The sequence below is a fragment of the Petromyzon marinus genome, chromosome 4 (genome assembly GCF_048934315.1).
Source record: "Petromyzon marinus isolate PM22_M1 ecotype Great Lakes invasive population chromosome 4, UKy_Petmar_22M1.pri1.0, whole genome shotgun sequence".
NCBI lineage: Eukaryota > Metazoa > Chordata > Hyperoartia > Petromyzontiformes > Petromyzontidae > Petromyzon > Petromyzon marinus.
In genome coordinates, this window is record NC_133670.1 from 14549656 (window position 1) to 14569632 (window position 19977).

General features: G+C 43.5%; 1 long non-coding RNA gene across 1 annotated transcript; it reads right to left on the bottom strand.

Moving 5' to 3' along the window:
• Window positions 1-3437: 3437 nt before the first annotated feature.
• LOC116938649 (uncharacterized) lies at window positions 3438-19633 on the bottom strand. Its single transcript, XR_004402305.2, has 2 exons — window positions 19226-19633; window positions 3438-3771 (listed from the first exon to the last, which is right to left on the bottom strand). It is a non-coding gene; the product is annotated as an uncharacterized LOC116938649 (long non-coding RNA).
• Between the last annotated feature and the right edge of the window lie 344 nt (window positions 19634-19977).

Consider the following 19977-nt stretch of genomic DNA (forward strand, 5'->3'; position numbering starts at 1 on the left):
CTGCCGTCTCCGGCGAATCTATAACTAAAGCTGTGTGGAGCTCTCCAGCAATGCTCCTTAGCCTAAGGGTTGAAATACAGCCCATGCCTTGCCATGCAATCCCATTAGTGTTCATTACAATCCATTTAGACATAATCTAAATGACTTCTAATTACGAAAATTAGGAATTCGATTTCTTTAGGCTTAATGAATTTTACACTTGTGTAAACAGCAATTAGGGTTAAATTTGCACTGCAGTTTTTTACATCACAAGATATAGGCATACTATACATTACCAATACTACAAAAAAAAACTATACATTACCAATACTACAAAAAAAACAAAGCACAATACAAGTGAGCCAGTAAAGTCACTGAAATGTAAAAAAAATACGTTGTTGTAAACACAACAGCCTGGAAGCACCACAAAACAACTCAACCCTAGACCCCGCAGTGGATAATATGTAATATATCGTGGCTTAAACAGCAGCAAATGTGAGAATGATGGGAAGATTTGGGGGGAAAAACGTCCAAATTAATTTGCAATAACAAGGTCTAATATAAACTAAGGCCACGAGCCGAGAGATGGCAGAGATTCCCCTTAATTCACGGAATTGTACCGAATAATTTTTTCCTCCTTGCTAAATTGATCCCGAGTCATTTTACTCAAGTGGTGCATTGGCTGCAGTGATGACACGGGATTGTGAGATGACTGACAATTTTATTAAGGCTGAGCGTTTACATGATCCCACGCTTTATATTTGATTAAGGATGTGATATTATGGCAGTAAATTTGTTGGACACATTGAGCGATATGTACACCACTTTGAAGTGTAAACCGCTTGGTAATGTCGCCTTATTATTCCTGCCATGTTTTGTGTGCGCGTGCGTTTGTGTTTTGTTGTTGTTGTTTTTGCTACTGCCAGGAAAGCGCAGCAGACATTGCATGTGTGTTTATTCGTAATACATCCAGCATTCTCTTCGCGGTTTCTTGCTTAATAAGTAACTTGTAAAAAAGAAGACCACAGCTATTATAAATTGTATTTACATGAGATGTAAAATTAAAAAAAAACTGTCAATTTGCTTTGTAAAGGTGCAATATGATGTATTTACGGAACCACACTTTTTATTTCGTACTTTGTACTTATAATTTTGGAAAGAGGGTGATGCAGTGGTTAGTGCACTGCGCTATGATCTTGGCGACCCAATTTCATTTCCCAACCACAGCCAACATGAGTGGCGAGTGATATCCATGCCGATCTGAACTGCTCTTCTTCACCAGCCCGCACTGACCAGTGTGATGAAGTACGGTCACATGACCCCCTAAACCAATTCAGCATGGGGAGGCCTTCATCCAGCAGTGCATTGACAAAGGGCTGTTTGCTGTTACTACTAGTATTAACCTCTAAAAAACATGTATTAATGCAGAGCCATCATCGTTATCATTACCCGTGATATAACCACTGCTGGATGAAGACCTACAGATTCCAATAGCATTCATCACGGTTGTGCCATGGCACGATCCATCTCATTTCAGCACACGAGCTGATCTCATCACTCCATCTCCATGGGAGTCGTCCTCTTGGAAACGTACCCTCCTTTGGCTGCCATTCCATCACCAGTCTCGTCCATCGGCCATCAACCCTTCGAGCGATATGTTGTGCTCAAGCCCACCAACTTTCTTCACGGCCAATACGATGTGCTTCTCCTCCAATCCATTTGTTACTATTTCTACCGTTCAGCGTAATCCGTTTCGCATGTGCACCGTTCAGTATTTACTCTATTTTATTTCTAACGATCGATCCATATGTTGTAATAGATATTATGCACTGATTTAAAACTTTCTTCTTTAAGAAAATTGGTATTTTGTTCGTCATTATGAAAGCCCCATTTTCCAAAAAGCACTCCATCCTGCTCTCATTTTCCTTTTTTATATCTTTGGTCCCCATTTCCCAAAACAGTTTCGTTCGGTATTCATATTGTGTTGTATTCTACCAGTACAAACACATATGCATGGGGCTTAGCAATGAGCATAAATATTAGGTTGTTGTGAGGTGTTTTTTTTTATTGTTGTCACTCTTTATTCTCATATTATATTTATACCTGCAGGTCAGATTTGAATCAGACAAAAACAACGTGTTCTTCTTTTTGACACTCCAAGATAATAATTCTGCTCCACTAGTAACATGCTGTGGAGATGCGGCGATGAAACTCTTAAACTGTTATTTTAGAATTCCCAACATTTACTTTCTACAACCCAAAGCACACGATGACGATTACTGAAATCATTAAAAGTAACACCATTCCACATTGGAAAGGTTATTCCAATGAAAAAAAAACAAAAAGAGGTCAACTAAAGCTTCTTTTTTATGTCAAGCTATACTCCTCTCCACAAAGAATATATAAAAAATGATGTTAATGTGTTGAAAAAAAAAATTAAAAAACATAAAATAAATGCCAGTGGCAAGGGGCGTAAATGGAACCTGGCCAAGCGAGACAGAATTTGCTGGCCCATTTCACGTGGAACTGATGAGAGGCACGACAGCACAGCGGGCACAGGGGCCGGGCGAGGGCGAGGGGGGCCAGGGTGCGCCACGCGAACGGCACCCGAGCGTCTCGTCTCCCCGCCGCCCCTCCTGGCACTCCGCTGTCACGGAACCTCTCCATCCCGGCACAGCCACGTCCACTGCGCCGTCCCTCGCGCGCTGTCACCTCGGCCATCATTGTCCTTTTCTTTCTTTCTTTCAGGGTGTGACGCAGCGGGTAGTGAGGCAGTGATTTTTTTGGTCACTGTACTAGATATATATGGGTAGTGGCGCTAGGTCAGAGAAGTAATGCTATCTTCAAGAAATTGTGAGGATTGAGCGGTGTGCTTCTCTGCAAGTGCTGTGGGGATAGTGTTTAAAATTCCAAATATACATGGTGAGGAATGATCTATTTTACTGGATGACCAATGCACTAGAACACAACAGTGAAAGTCCTTAGGCTGAACAGGTGTGGAGAGGGTAAATTATATTATAAGGCTTATTTTCCAGGAGTGGTAACCCATTGGATTGAGGGATCATGCAATTTTCCAGGCTTAAACATGTCAATGAGCACTTTTATTCGAAGTATGGATTTTTCACTATTTTTATTACCTTGCTATGTATTTTATTTTTTAACCTCTGCTTTGTATTACTAAATGTGTTATTAATTTCCATCCCATGACAAAGTTGCTTGTAACGTACCCCATCACTGTCAATCTTAGTATATTATAAGCCTGCAATTTATTACCTCCGTGCTTGCAATTGAACTGCTGCCATAACCTGTACTATGTGCACTACTTGCACTTTGTAAATCCAGATTCATATATCCTGCCTGCCAGATTCATCATCCATTTCTTTGTATATACACGCAGTACTGTTTCAATCACGTTCCTAATAGTCCATCTCTCCAATTTGGCAATCCCTTGCTTCTCCGTTCTTCCTTATCCATATTTTACAAGCTGATGATCCCTCCTCCCCTTCTTCAACAGTCCCGCGCAGCGTAGGCTCCATCCATCTTGCTGGAGAGGCGCGGGACGATAGACCGGGTCCACGCGGCAACCGTCAGTCACGGGTCACGGCTTCGTGGTCCTGCCGTCCGGCGGCTCACGCATCAAGCCCGACGGCACCATCTCCTCCTGATCCCGATACCCGCGACGATGTCATCTGTCTTGTCCGAGTCCCGGCCGCGCTGTCACGTGAAGCTTCGGCACAACGAGCCGCGACACGCGGAGCAGTCTCATCACTTATCTTCCAACAGGGTGGCAATCTGCTCAGACAGAACGTTCGCTCAGCCATGCCAGCGTTGTGCTGTGTGTGTTTGTGTAGTGTTATTAGAAAACAGGACAAGTTGGGGTCGCCGGGTGGCTCAGAGGTCACAGCACTGAGCCTGGCACTGCTGGGATCCTAGGGTTCAGCCTCCTATGATTAAACCGGGTTCTCAAGTGTAGTGAGTTGATGGGACCAGACCAGTCATCAACGAATACAAAAACAACCAAATATATTACATTCAATTTGGATTTGCACTTCATTTGGCTAAATTCCCGTTCTGAGAATTAATATAATCATAGTGACTTGACTGCCGTGTGACAATCTGATAGCAGAGCTTGTGGGAATGTGCCATCCATATTGCGTTATCATTGAGAATGCCACTTGAAGGTTTTTCCTGAAGTTCTGTGAACAATATCTTCCACAGGTAATTCTCTGACATACGGAGTGCACTGCTCTGAGTTTTGAAAAACAGATTTTACATCATGATACAATGCTGATAGAACTATCCGAATAAATAGAATGAAAGAGACGAAAAAAATAAAGTAAATAAATCAGTTTGAGTATAAAATCATCAGGATCAATTTATTTTATTAATATCAAATTTGTAAACTGAATGGACAAGGAAAAGATACATTATTTATTAACCAAACCGTGACACGTTAGTGTGTTCAGTAGAAATAACAAAAGAGGTTGGTGTGTGTATGTATATATTATTTGCAAGAATGCAAAGATTGTAGCCTCCCTTATACACATGTGCGATACAATTTCAATATGTTGGGGTGTAAAGGTTGTGCAATAACGCCTTTGGAAAAAAAATTGTAATGCATTTGGCACAATTTTTGTTATATATATGTAAGGGGGCATTAACTGTCCCACTGGGAGTGTCCTGCAGAGTGGGTGGAGGCCGCTCTAACTAATGCATGCTGGTGCCAGAAAGCCACTCTCCAAAAGCGATGCCAGATGGACAGACGGCTTCACTTGTGTGAAGGGAGTATTTAATTAATGGTAATGCATCGTCATAGCTGAGGCATTTGTGCAAAAATAAAAAAACCCAGGCACTGTCTATAAACCCATTCATTCACTGGTGTAAACACAGTGCATCCAGTTTAACACACGACCGCGTTTCTAATTATTTTAAAACGTACGAAAAGACCACTCGCAGGATTTTCACATGACATTGGTAGAGGGTGGAGAATTTTTTCACGGAAAAATTCGTGAAGGTTGTCTATGAGAGAGACGCGCGATTGCAAGTTACACTGTTGCATGCACTTTCCTTGGTGCATTGACATTTATTTTCGAGGCATGTAGGAAATGTGTCAAAATTGGGGCACCTCTGGGAAAGATGGACCTCCCGGCCACATTGCATTCGTCTAACATGACCACAACAATACGAAGAACCTCTGAAGGCGCCCTTGGCGATTACACACCCACACCTATCAGCATACCATGCCCACAGCTACGCAACAACAAGGACTTAAAAAAGCCACATGGGAATGACCATAACTGCAGCAAACCACCCGTCCCCTCCCTAACCGCTCATATGAAAATGTGAAGGAAGGAACGAGGGAGAGCAGAGGAGGGGTGGGATTTTAATACCGCCAACGACTTAATTTCTCGCGAAATGGATATTATGGCAATTACTCTGCTATAAAAACTCAATCACAGAGGGGGATTTCTTTTCCGCACCAGTTGGCATGAATGCTGGCCAGCGACCTCGCGCACCACCGCACCGCAGCACATACGGCTGCTTGGCGATGAGGCACCGTCCTAACTTTAATTCCCAGTAATGAAGACAGACCCAGGTCCCGCCAACTCAGCCTGCGCAGCCCCTGGCCTCGAGCTATTCTGCAGATGTCCTTTTCCAAATTTTTTTTTAGTTGCATGACCTTTGTGACAGACGCCTCGATACCTCTTTATTACATGTGCAATTATATGATTTCTCACTCTTACTCCCTGCTTTTTTTTCTTGTGGCATAGATGCATTTAAGCTGCATTTTTTTGCATTATTCTCCTGAGGTCATACCCTTGGGATTGAATTTGGTTCATAAACTTCCCTCGTTGACTTGAAAGAGATGAACTACTAACCATTACTGGAAATAAACTATGCTCATTCTTTTTACTATTATCATTCTGGATACATAGTACGAGCACGAGTTATGGTTTTCATCACGATGTACTTTGTAAATATTACCAAATATGTACATCAAAAGAACAATTATGGCACACTATTTCAAGTCCTAAACTAATCTGTAAAATTATATGAGAAAGTATTTCTGCACGATACATGGTGACCTGCTGGGCTTTATTGGTGCTTATTAATTCCAATAGTGACACTTGTTTAGAAACATTAGCCTTTCCCCTTGTCTGGGTGAAGGACGTACAATGTTCTGACCATTGCCTCCAGTCTCATTTAGCTGTAATCCATCTTGCTCCTAGATATGTCCTCATGCACACTTATAATACAGCAATTGTTAATACATTTAATTAAATATCGCATCAGTTGTTATATTTGCCCCATTTAGTCTAAAGCTTGACAGTTTGAGTATGATGCTTGTTTCGTAATTAGGTTATTACTTTAACGACACAACTGAATCGACATATTATACGTACGTATTGGTCCTGATATAATATTTTTGGCACCAAAGTTCACAGTACGATGACAAAAATAGGCTCGCGTTTGACATATGCAATTGAAACTGAAATATTTCGACAAAAATCAAATGAAAACGAAACAAACCGACCACTCCTACTCCGCTGCCCAAGAAAATCTCGTAATAATAGTGCGGAACAGAGCTATTGAGACAGCTTTTATCCTCTGTGATTTGAAGAGGAGGGAGGCGGAGGGGGTTTGGTAGCCGGGGCAGTGGGATAGAGGGGCCCCCGCTGGGCCTGGTAAATGCCGCGCTCCCCGGCTCCGAGCAGTGCCGCGGCCCCGCCATCGATCCCCGATAGCGCCCAATCAATGGCAGCAAACAGCTGGTGCCTAATTGTGCCTCCCGTCGGCAGCGAGCGTGGAGGCTCGCTCCTCCAAGCCCGCCCTGCGCGCCGCCGATCTGCGCTGCCAGCGCCTCGCGCCGCCGTCGCCTCTGAGCAGATGAACGCGGTCGACGGTTTCCTTTTTGTTTAAAGTACAGACGGGATTAACCGTGATCGTAATAATGTTTGGGAATACCGCTCTCGCGTGTGCCAGCAATGAAAGTAGCGGAGTCCCGGCATGCGCAGGGATATGTGCAAACGCGTAGAATGAGGCAAAACAAATTAAAAAAGAAACCCCTCGTAAAAAAAAAGCCCATTGCTCCTGCGAAAGAAAGCCAAGTGCCATGAAGATAGCTATTTTAAAGGAAATGAAGAAAATAAGTGTGCCATCGGCGCTTGCACCGCAAGCAATGATATGCTGCTTTCAATTTTGAACCTTGCAATTATCCATTACAGAAGACGAGCCCTTTGACCTTCCTAACTATTTTCTGAACCGATTGATACTTTTGAACCCTTTTTTTGTTGAGAGAGGCACATTTTCTCTGGATTCAGAGAAAAGCGTCAGCGGCGGTGCCACCAATCGCAACTTCAAAGCCACTTCCAAAAGCCTGCCATTGATTTTTTAAGCTTTTGCTTTTAAGTTTATCTCTCCATTTAACTTCCCGGTATGAAATTGGTGCTTGATTCTGCCACATTTTCTCCTTTTGAAGTTAAAGAGGCCACACAGTTCTTAAAGGTACATTCTACTGACTTATGTCCAGGCCTTGGCTGAAGTCTTGGTTTTCCCTTAGGTGTGTCCAATTGCAAGTACCGTGGTTTACATATATTTTCATTTCATTTCATTTTTTAAAATCTTTCTCTACTTTATCATGTATACCCCACTCAATGCCAGCGTGCTTATCACCAGTTCCACTGAGGAATAAGAAAGAAGAATGCTAAATGGACAGCGTGCTGTGTTTTCAGTGAATACTCGTAAAAAAGCATATTCTTCTAAGTTGTGGAGTCTCGTGTAATCTTCTGGGCTATCCCCCAATTGTTGATGGGAATCGTACTCCTTGGGTGACAATGTCCAGGTTCTGTCATGTAAATGCAAGTAGGCCCTGTAGTGTGACCTGGTTTAAATGGAGGGGGCATACACAAACTCAGAGGGGGCACAATACAGACGATGTAAACAAAAACTTTAAACAAATGCTAAACAAATTTTGATTTAAAGCTTTCGTGACTGCAGGGATTCATAGTCTTGGTTCTTTCGGTAAAGTCACGTAAAAGGGAAACAATAAAATAAAAAAATAGATAAATCAATATTTACAGCCAATTGATAACATTTCCAGATCCCCATACAGTTTTTATATACATGGGAATGAATTTTTTTAATCATATTGTTTTATATATTTATTATTTTATAATTTTAAAATTTTATTGTTTCCCTTCTACGTGACTTTATCGAAAGAACCAAGAATATAAATGCTAAACACTTCACAGAACGGACAATGGCACGATCCGCTTTTGCCTATCGTGTATTCTGCTCTAGCTCTCGCCCCCTCTCTATGTGATGAGATGCTGTATGTGGTTATGGGTATTTGCTAAATTGGCGAACATTCAAGATCAAACCGCCACTGGTGTTCAATATCGTACCAACATTTGTTGAATTAACTATAAACATTTAGAGGGGGGGCTGAGACTTCAGTGATGTGGAGCGAAGGGGGGCTTACCCCTCTCCACACCCCCCAAAATACGGGGCTGAATGCAAGGAACATACTAATAAGCTTCGCCTGTGGCCTAATTAGGAAACACATAAAAACCAACACGTTGAATGCAACGTTATGGGTGGTATTAATTTCTCACAGACTACATGTAATATTGAACGAAAATAATGTTATAATACCAAAACAATAAAAAGTGGCTATGATTTAAAATTCATTCCCATGTATATAAAAACTGTATGGGGATCTGGAAATGTTATCAATTGGCTGTAAATATTGTTAATTGGTGTGAAAGTTAAAACCTACTTTACGTTTACAAGAGTGGGTCTCTGTATGTCATTGTTATGATCAAATGTAAGGAATACCTACAATTGCTTAATTTTCATATTTTCTTTCTGAGAAAGTATATATTTTTCCCTTCTGAGAAAATTCTCACCAATAGAGCCACAGGGCGATGTTTGACAGAGAGACGATGATGTGTAATGTTTTTGGGTGTGTGTATACAGAGGGAAAAAGTATTTGATCCCCTGCTGATTTTGTACGTTTGCCCACTGACAAAGAAATTTTCAGTCTATAATTTTAATGGTAGGTTTATTTGAACAGAATAACAACAAGAAAATCCAGAAAGACGCATGTCAAAAATGTTATAAATTGATTTGCATTTTAATGAGGGAAATAAGTATTTGACCCCTCTGCAAAACATCACTTAGTACTTGGTGGCAAAACCCTTGTTGGCAATCACATAGGTCAGACGTTTCTTGTAGTTGGCCACCAGGTTTGCACACATCTCAGGAGGGATTTTGTCCCACTCCTCTTTGCAGATCTTCTCCAAGTCATTAAGGTTTCGAGGCTGACGTTTGGCAACTCGAACCTTCAGCTCCCTCCACAGATTTTCTATGGGATTAAGGTCTGGAGACTGGCTAGGCCACTCCAGGACCTTAATGTGCTTCTTCTTGAGCCACTCCTTTGTTGCCTTGGCCGTGTGTTTTGGGTCATTGTCATGCTGCAATACCCATCCACGACCCATTTTCAATGCCCTGGCTGAGGGAAGGAGGTTCTCACCCAAGACGGTACATGGCCCCGTCCACCGTCCCTTTGATGCGGTGAAGTTGTCCTGTCCCCTTAGCAGAAAAACACCCCCAAAGCATAATGTTTCCACCTCCATGTTTGACGGTGGGGATGGTGTTATTGGGGTCATAGGCAGCATTCCTCCTCCAAACACGGCGAGTTGAGTTGATGCCAAATAGCTCCATTTTGGTCTCATCTGACCACAACACTTTCACCCAGTTGTCCTCTGAATCATTCAGATGTTCATTGGCAAACTTCAGACGGGCATGTATATGTGCTTTCTTGAGCAGGGGGACCTTGCGGGTGCTGCAGGATTTCAGTCCTTCACGGCGTAGTGTGTTACCAATTGTTTTCTTGGTAACTATGGTCCCAGCTGCCTTGAGATCATTGACAAGATCCTCCCGTGTAGTTCTGGGCTGATTCCTCACCGTTCTCATGATCATTGCAACTCCACGAGGTGAGATCTTGCATGGAGCCCCAGGCCGAGGGAGATTGACAGTTCTTTTGTGTTTCTTACATTTGCCAATAATCGCACCAACTGTTGTCACCTTCTCACCAAGCTGCTTGGCAATGGTTTGTAGCCCATTCCAGCCTTGTGTAGGTCTACCATCTTGGTCTTGGCCATGGTGGAGAGTTTGGAATCTGATTGATTGCTTCTGTGGACAGGTGTCTTTTATACAGGTAACATACTGAGATTAGGAGCACTCCCTTTAAGAGTGTGCTCCTAATCTCAGCTCGTTACCTGTATAAAAGACACCTGGGAGCCAGAAATCTTTCTGATTGAGAGGGGGTCAAATACTTATTTCCCTCATTAAAATGCAAATCAATTGATAACATTTTTGACATGCGTTTTTCTGTTTTTTGTTGTTGTTATTCTATCTCTCACTGTTCAAATAAACCTACCATTAAAATGATTGACTGATCATTTCTTTGTCAGTGGGAAAACGTACAAAATCACCAGGGGATCAAATACTTTTTTCTCTCACTGTACATGCTGACAAAAATACAAAGATCTCCTATGTAGCCATGAAACGTTATTGGGCAAGTGCTGTAAGCAAGTACCTATAAAGGCCACCACAGCGTATTGAGGGAATGGCCTGAGCAACACCACACTCGATTCGGTTTGTTCCCGAGTGCTGATGTTTGCACACTACACCGAGTGTTAATTTTATTCCGAGTTAACAGAGGGGAGGTTCAGGACAGGTTAAGATATGATTTGCCAATAATGTTATCCATGGCTAGGAATTTAATTCCATTCGTGAGAGCCCATAGCGCTATGTGCTAACGACTACACAAAATGCCAAAAAATCCCGTGTAGCCTTTAACAGACTTTCGGGGCAAGTGCTGTTAACAAGCACCTCTGAAGGCTGGCTTGGCACACATGCGTGTGGGTGGTCAGCACCGCGTCCGACCGCCTTTATTTCCCCAATGTTGACGTAAGGGTGGCCCAAGAGCAGTTGAAATATTCGCCATTGTTATTGCTCGAGAGCGAGAATCGAACTCGGGTCACCGCTGCCCCAACAGAGACGTTGGTGTACTACTGAACAGATATAAACGAAGCGTTATCTATTCTGAAAGAGCAATAGTAAATGAACACCCATCGGGTTACACAACTCACTGATACTGCGAGGTAAAGCCCGACGCTTAAAGGCCGAGGTCAATATTGTGCAATTGATGGGTCCTGTACAAACCAAATGCGGTCATTTACTTTTATTTGCAAAGAAAGGGGCAGTCACTGGATGTTTCGTAACATTATTGTGAAAGCAGGCGCCGTTTGCAACCTACTGCGAATCTCATTGCAGTTGGATAACATGGCTGTCACCATGTCTCTCTTTGCATTGGAGTGACTGCTCAAATGCAGAGACTGGTACCTTGCCAAGTGAGGCATTTACGTCGTTTTGACAGGAAGAGGCCAAATGCAGTCACGTGACTTTCAAACCAATAAACCTCGTGAGACAAACAAAACTTAGAACGATTTAACCATGCAAAAGGACCTTAGAAGAAGTGGTAGCACGGTGTTGAGCACGTTGTGCTATGAAACTGAAGACCTGAGTTGTATTCGTGTCCATAGCCGTCATCATTAGCAAAGTGCTATATGAATTTATTCCTGGGAAGCGCCCCCTTCAAACAACCGGCAAAGGATCAGCATGTATGCATGTTGAACTTCTTTCACACCCTACGTAGCCAACCGTGCTAACTGGAGGTGCGGGGGCATGGGGGCGTATGCTCGTGTAACCCCCTGTGATTGACACTGGATGGGGAAGCCTTCATGCAGCAGTGGATTGACGATGAACTGAAGATTATTCCATAACTCTTTTCAATCTAACTAAAATAAACTGAGTGTGACGCGGGTATATTCAATTGGTAATATTCAACAGATTCAAAATGTATGTTTTGTACTTTTACTTTTTATGAAACATATAGCCTGACATACATGTAATGTTGTGTTTGCAATGACGCAGTAAGAATAAGACTTATTTTAACTGACTCCGCCTGCTCTTACACCAAAATGGGAGAATTCATGCGGACATTTTGAACATTTAAAAATATATATTTTACCACAATGCACTTCTTTGATCTAGTCACTGTATTGATGCCAATTATTAAGACATCTCTCTTAAATATTTGATTATGACATTTAAAACTAAATTTTGTCCTGACAATCAGAATATGGGAGTCAGGTGTCATTGCTAGGAGAGAGAAAGTCCCTCATTAGGAGACAGTCTCACACATCAGAGTGTGCTGCTCTAATCACATCACCGCACACGTGGCTTTGGCTTCCAAACAAAATAATTATGCCTCCACCGGCCCTCCTCCGGACAGCGATAGTCAAATAGATTGCACCGTTCAGCCGGTAGCCGTGTGCCTTCTGCCGATATAAGTTGATGCTCATAAGCGGCCCTGTGTGGACAGGCTTGTGCGAGTGTGTGCAATAGACTTAAGCTCCACATATCAGTGCGCAATTACGGCTCTTTCCACCGAGTGGGCTTTGAGCGGAGCTGTGCTTTAGGTCCCCCTAGCCCGGCCAAATTCCACCTGGCTTCTTGTTTGGGAGAAATAAGAAGAAGACAAAAGAGAGAGCACACTAAGATGAATTTCTGTTTGGGGAGCCATTGACCCCACAATAGGCAGCTGGTTTCCCAGCTAGAGTCACTTGACATTTCTCGGAATGAAATATTGATAAGTAGTTGGAAGTATAGCATGTATGCTTTTCCTGAAGTGGTCTTTACTGCTTTTTTAAATTAAAGGTATTCTTTGGGCACATCTATAGAATTATCACTTCTAAACACCACCACCACAAGAGTAAGAAACAATTCTGCGATTTATCTGTACTCTTGCAAAAAAATGCACGAACAAAATTAACGCTTCCTTTCCATTTTGCTTCTGAAATGGCCACACACGATACTCGGTGAAGTCAACTCGCGTGCTGCTCAAGGCTCCCTTGTCAAAGAAGTTCTTCTCCATTCGTGTTTCCTCCTTACGCTCATAAATGGACATCTTAAAAAAAACCCCTGAACTTTTATGACTTAAAACACCAAGCTTTTGTCTCTTTCAACATAAACCCTTGCCTTTCATAAAAACAAGGTGATAATCCCTCCCGGAATTATTATGTACACACTATTGATGTCTGAATCTAATTCAAGTTAATGAATCTGCTAAAATAATTACTCCATGTACGCAAAGGAAAAAAGGAAAAATAGATAACGTGGAAACGATGGTAATGCAATATAAATGTCGTGCTTCTTGGCTGAAACATTAAAGCCTTTAAAGTCAACTAGGGTGGGCGGGGGGGGAAATGCTTGGAGTCAGAGAGCAGGTGGTAAAAGCATTCTCAGTAAGCAATCTCAGGTAGACTGCCTCACCTCGCAGCCATAACACCACCCTCCTCCACACATGCCGCATACAAGCACTCTCCTTGAAGCTTCATCTATTTAATTATAATAAATTTGACATTTCATAGATATTATCGATCGGCAGCTTTTGGTGCTGTGCGCCGCAGGCGACAGCAAATCATCCGGAATGAAATTTTTATAGATCTCTTTTGCATTAGCCTCCCGCCCGTGCCGACGCGGCCCATCATTTATACGAAGCGAGGACCTTTTCCGAAGCCTGCACAATCAATACGTCATATTTCGCTGTTCCTCGTGTATGGAGGGGGTGGGTGGGACAGAGGGAGGGAGGTGAGAGACTTGGCGGGTGTTGAGTTGTGTTGAGAGGGGGAGTGGGGTCGGTGCCGCTGGAGGTGGTTGGCTGGTAGGGGGAGAATGAGCTGGAGGAGGGTGGAGGAGCAGGCTGGTGGGGGTGGGGAGGGTGTGGAGATGGGGCTGGGGTATTTTGTAAACTTATATTTGACACCTGCTGTCCTTGCGGCGTAAGGAGCGGGGCGGGGTGGGGACTCTGGGGCTATCCGTGCAGTAAATGAAGTCGGAGCGGGTGCTGGCGTGACCCGGCGGGGAGGGGAGGGTACCGTGTGGCCGTGCGTGTGCCGAGCTTCAGGTTATAAATGAACTGGGGGATGTGACTGCGCTGGATGGATGGAGAACAAATGCAAGCAACTGGGACGAGTTGCATTTTGATCAAGAGACGCGCGCCGTTAGCCTCCGTGAGGTTGTGCCATTTGCTCCGGCTCATCAAGAAGGAGAGACGTGATAACGAAATTGCCTTCATTTAGAAAATACCGTACGCACCGTGTTCAAATACGTGATTTGTTTTTATACTTTATCGCTTTTTTTAATTGAAACATCAAAAAAAGTAACGAGATGCTGGTAAATGCGTCCAGCTTTTGAAAAACATCAACATCATAAAAGGTAATTCAATTTGATTAAGTGATTGCTGGCGAACACTCGTCTGCGCATGTTTCCAATTTTTCCCTCCCACTATAGCACTTATAATTAACGAGCTGCAAATTAGCCGCAAAATTAAACCAATCAATGGTGCTGACCATTGATCAGCGTTGGTCAATGGGCGTGAAGTATTTTGTTTCAGTCGGTCAATGCCAAGCAAACTCAGTTTCAAAAACGCACGATGGAAGAAGTAAACAGAAAGAGAGAGCGGGAGAGAGAGAAAAAGCAGAAGGTAAAGATTTTTTTAGGTCTGCTGTGTTAACCTTTCTGCACTGGGCCTCCTATGTCGATTATATTGCAGCCTGCCGAGATTCTTTTCAATACAAACCATGGCACTTTTATAGCGTGCGCGCAATTTCAAAATAAAAGCCAACAAAGGTCACTTGGTCATTTTTGTGGCTTTAAGGTGATGATTCCTATTGGAGGCATGAAATAAAACACTCTTCCATCAGTCAACCCCTTTCATTAAAAAAAGTGTGTAAATGGTTATTGACAGATCTGAAAATAATATATATTACCATGATATTCTGAAAAGAAAACATATAAACATTTTTCCCGAATATCGGACGTACCTTAAAGTGTGTGTTGTCTCCTGACATCAACAACGATGATTTTATATAAGGCAAAAAAAAAACCTCATACAGTATACACAAGCAAATGCCACGTGAGCCTTGCCAAAACAATCTTAACAATATAAAGTGCTGCTGAATGGCACTTGCGATTTTAGAAAGCATGCACTTCCCTATATTAAACGAGGCTATGCAGTGTAAGGTACAAACATTGATGTGGATCACATTCATATCGGCTCCGATAACCCATTCAATGCGAAAAAAAAAATGATGCCTTAGTTACTCTAATTGCCACCCACATCACGAGTCACTTGGCTAATGAAGAAGGACTGCCTTTTTGTAAAATAATGGGTCACAGGGCAGTTAGCAGTCAAACCCTGACAGCTTGAAAATTACGAGCAAAAGATCCTTCGCAGCCGCTGACGTCGTTTGGTCTCCGTTCCACTGCTTGACAAATACGGTTCTCTGCAGCATCACCCGCATAGCCAGCTACACAACTTCAACGAGAGACAACCTGTACCTTATTACAAGCGTGTTACATTATCATAAAAAAACTCATTCTTGTCAATCTGATCGAGGTGGTGTGATCATTAAAATATCGTGTTTTTTTTAAATCCATCAAATATTATTTAAATTTTGATTTAAAGTTTTCGTGACTGCAGGGATTCATATTCTTGGTTCTATCGGTAAAGTCACGTAGAAGGGAAAAAATAAGATTAAAAATATATAAAACAATAAATTTCTCACGACGTTTCGACTGCAACACAAGCAATCATCATCAGGTGTGAAAACTACAGCAAGAAAATTTGAAAAAGTGGCGGTTTTTTTAACGTTAGCATCACGGAGAGCGATTTGGCAGTTATTCAGATGGACGAGTCCATCTATGTTCGGAAAAGAGGAGGGGGAGACGAAAATAATGGATGTGGTCTGAAAGCCACTGTAAGCGTGAATAATCAATTAAGACCCGAAATGGTTTATCAAATCCTTCCAATGATTGCTAAGCCAGAATCCATCTTCTCGGTTGAAATTGTCTCTGTGTTTGTATATGTGGATAGCTTCATGAACGAATCTCTCATGGTAGCCAGATGGCTTGCAAAGAACCTCTGTCTTGGAGAAGTCAATGTCATGTGAGCCTACTGAATTATAACAGTGATCTGCCACGGCCGAGGTGTTGGTCCTATTGTGTTTTAGGTCTGCTTTGTGTTCACAAATGCGGTCCGAGACATGTCGTTTGGTTTTTCCAATGTAACTACTACCACAGAGGCAACTTAGTTTGTAGACGCCAGGATTTTGTATGTCCGGAATCACATCTTTTACAGACGGAACCAGATCACGAATTTTATGTAATGTGTTGAATCGGACCTGGATCTTGTGTTAATTCAAGACAGAAAACGAGCCAGTTTGTAGGTGGGGGAGTTGATAGTAGAGACTATGGGACGAAGGGGTTATCTACTTTATGCATTTTTCGTAAGCCGTATAATCTTGGTGGCATGGCTGCAGAAGGTTTCAACGAGAACTGTTTGGTTTGATCAATTAATGCGGAAATTATTTTGTTGGTTTGTATGACGAGGCTGTTGGTGGGATCTCTTTTTATGAGGCTATGCACATATACAAACACAGAGACAATTTCAACCGAGAAGATGGATTCTGGCGTAGCAATCATTGGAAGGATTTGATAAACATTTCGGGTCTTAATTGATTGTTCATGCTTACAGTGGCTTTCAGACCGCATCCATTATTTTCGTCTCTCCCCTCCTCTTTTCCGAACATAGATGGACTCGTCCATCTGAATAACTGCCAAATCGCTCTCCGTGGTGCTAACGTTAAAAAAAACCCGCCACTTTTTTCAAATTTTATTGCTGTGGTTTTCACACCTGATGATGATTGCTTGTGTTGCAGTCGAAACATCGTGAGAATTTTATTGTTTTATATTTTTTAATATTTAATTGTTTTATTGTTTCCCTTCTACGTGACTTTACCGAAAGAACCAAGAATACAAATATTAGTTGTTTTGTAAAAAGTTGAAGGTCAAAGTGACCAGCTTCTTGTGAGTGCGGTTCATTTGATACTTTGGCTCTGGCCGTCTGGACTGAAGCAATGGTGGATGGAGCGAATTGCGGAAGCTTTCGTCCGACTAATACAATAGAGAGGACATCGCCTTCAAAAGTTCTCGTGCGGCCGCGTTGCAAGTGGCCAAATACCGCCGTGCGCAGAGCAGCAGCTCCGCGTTGTGCACAGCGTTGCACGTCAGTGACCATGCCTCTTTCTGTAGTAGCTTTGGCCCAAATCGATCTTTCCCCCAACCAAGCTCCAGCACACCAGTGTCTGGCCCTGCCAATTGATCAAAATGATCCAATTTGATAATCTAGCAATTGTGGGTAATTTTCTGAGTTTTACTGGCAAACCGTGGCCTTCTTTAGTGAGAGATATAAAAGGGAATGTTTTTGCATTTTCCCAAGGATATACGAGTGCACTTGCTCACTAATGGATTTTAATGTGCACAGCGTTGGCTTAGAGGAAAGTGCTCAATTTAGGGTCTGCTTAATGCCTACCACTCTCTCAATACTGCAGCTATACAGGGTGTCCACAAAGGAATCATCCATTATTATAAAAACACACGATGAGGCAGCAGTTTGAGCTCGCTCAATACAATGACACACATGCACATGGTGGAGAATGAAGATTTTATCTTATGCGCTTCACCCCCTCTAAACCTCCACGTGTCCGCCACTGCATTGGGGACATGCATCGCATCGAGATTTGATAGGGTCCCAGGTGCTCGCCAGTATCATCTCGGCTGTGAATGTTTCAAATGCTGCTTGCTGTCACGTACGGTTGGAGATCACTCAACCTTCCTGGTGATTTTTTTTTGACAAAACACTTTATCGTTCTCATAACACCAACATTCACCCACACGGTTCACACCGCTGTCTAATTACAATTCTTTAATCATCGATGACACCTTCACAGACACCCTGCACGTACACCCAATATGGCCCGCCGCCACTTCATCCGCAATCCCACACATGATGGTGCACAGCAACCTCTGACAGTATCCAGGACACGGGTTCACGGGCCGTGTCGGCCTCCTTTCCGTGACCACAAACACCCTGTCAGCAGGTCTTGTGTATCAGGTCGAAGGTGGCATTGCCGTGACAAGCTGCACACGGCCGCAGAACAACAATAAAAAACTGCCCTTCCATCTCTCGCGCGTATCAGGGCTGACAGCCTGACGAGAGGGTATTGACCCTGCGGGCGACGCAGAGGACCTGGAGCGAGCGGCTGGGGCGGTGGGCGGGAGAACGATGTGGGGGGGCTGGGATGGGGATGGGTTGAGGTTGCAGCCCCACCACCACCAGCAGCAACAACAGCAGCAGCAGCAGCTGTTAACGACCTCACACTTTTCTACCTCCTCGGGAGACTCCCGGGGAGGTGCCACGCACTGATCGGAAAAGCCTCACAGTCATCCCCCCCCAGCTCCCCAGAGTTTAGAGTTGGGGAAACAGCGCCCGCGTTTGTTTGTTTGTTGTTTGGGGAGGGTTGTTTGCGTGCGTCCGTGCGTGTCTGTGTGTGTGTGTGGTGTGTAACACGCCCGTGTGCCTGCATGCATGCATGTGTGGTTGTTTAAGCAGATATCATTCGCGGGATTTAAATGTTGATGCTGGCCAAAGTGAACGACTGCTGTGTTGCATACTCTTTGGTTCTATTCGGTAAAATCACGTAGGTAAAAAAATAAAATAACAAAAATCACGACGTTTCGGCCACAACACAAGTGGCCTTCACTTGTGGCCGAAATGTCGTGATTTTTGTAATTTTATTTTTTTACCTACGTGACTTTACCGAATAGAACCAAAGAGTGTGGATCCTTGCAGTCACGAAAGCTTCAAATCTAGAATTGCTGTGTTGCAGTCTGTGCTCCGTGTGCTAGCCACTCTGCTACCAATGTTGTGTTAAAGCAGACCTTAAACATTGATTTGAAGCTTTCGTGACTGCAGGAATCCATACTCTTTGGTTCTTTCGGGAAAGTCACGTAGGTAGAAAATAAAATAAATCAGCAGTGGAACTGCTGGATCCACTGCTGGATTATATTTTTTTCCGCCTGAGGACGACCGCTTGTGTTGCGATCGAAACGTCGTGATTTATTTAATCGTCTACCTACGTGACTTTACCGAAATAACCAAAGAGTGCAGACCTTAAAAAGTCCGTAATAAACGATAATTGCTTTAAGTGTAACACACTTGCACACAGTATCCAACATATATTTCACAGTCAAAGGTAATGCGATAGCTCACGTGCATCGGCGAGATGGATGGTAGCAGCGGCAGCAGCAACTGGGCCGTGAGGTCTGCTGACTGAGTGGTGAGGCCGTCATCCGGCAGGGGATCGACAAAGTCTGATGAAGTCAAAATAGAGTCAGTATACAGACGAATCCAGTCGCACGGGCTCGCTCCAGAAGGCAGACAAACACACGTTTCAGCGATAAAGGTAACAACACGACCACGCGCTGCGCTCGAGGTGATTGAGGTCCAAACTGAGGAGGCAGTTCCTCACAGCGCCAAAACCAACAACGCAACAGCGGATCACATTGCTGCCGCAAGCAAGGATTATGCCACCGGCTTAAGTTTTGCACATTCTTGAGGAAAAGTTCTACTGGAAAACAAAAAAAAACTGCCAATGTTCGCGACACACACACACAAAGAAAAAAAAGTAGAAATACAAAAGTTTTTTTTGTTGTTAAACTGATTCCAAGAAAACGCAGCGAACGTAAAGACAAACGTGAAGATGGAAAGGGAGAGGAGATGCCCCCAAGTCCCAGGACTTTTGACACGGCTCAAACAGGGGAACCGATAATTGGCCGCGGTCGATCCCTACTGGCTCATCCCGGGGACCCTGTCAATTCACGGCAAGAGTCTGCGGCGGGGGCAGCTGGTGGGACCGGTGGGGGGGGATGGGATTGGTGGGGATTGGTGGGGAGGTGACGGGCGCTTTGTTGGGTGTTGAGACGCCGGGTGAAGAGTGGGGGACGAGGATTGTTTGGGAGAGC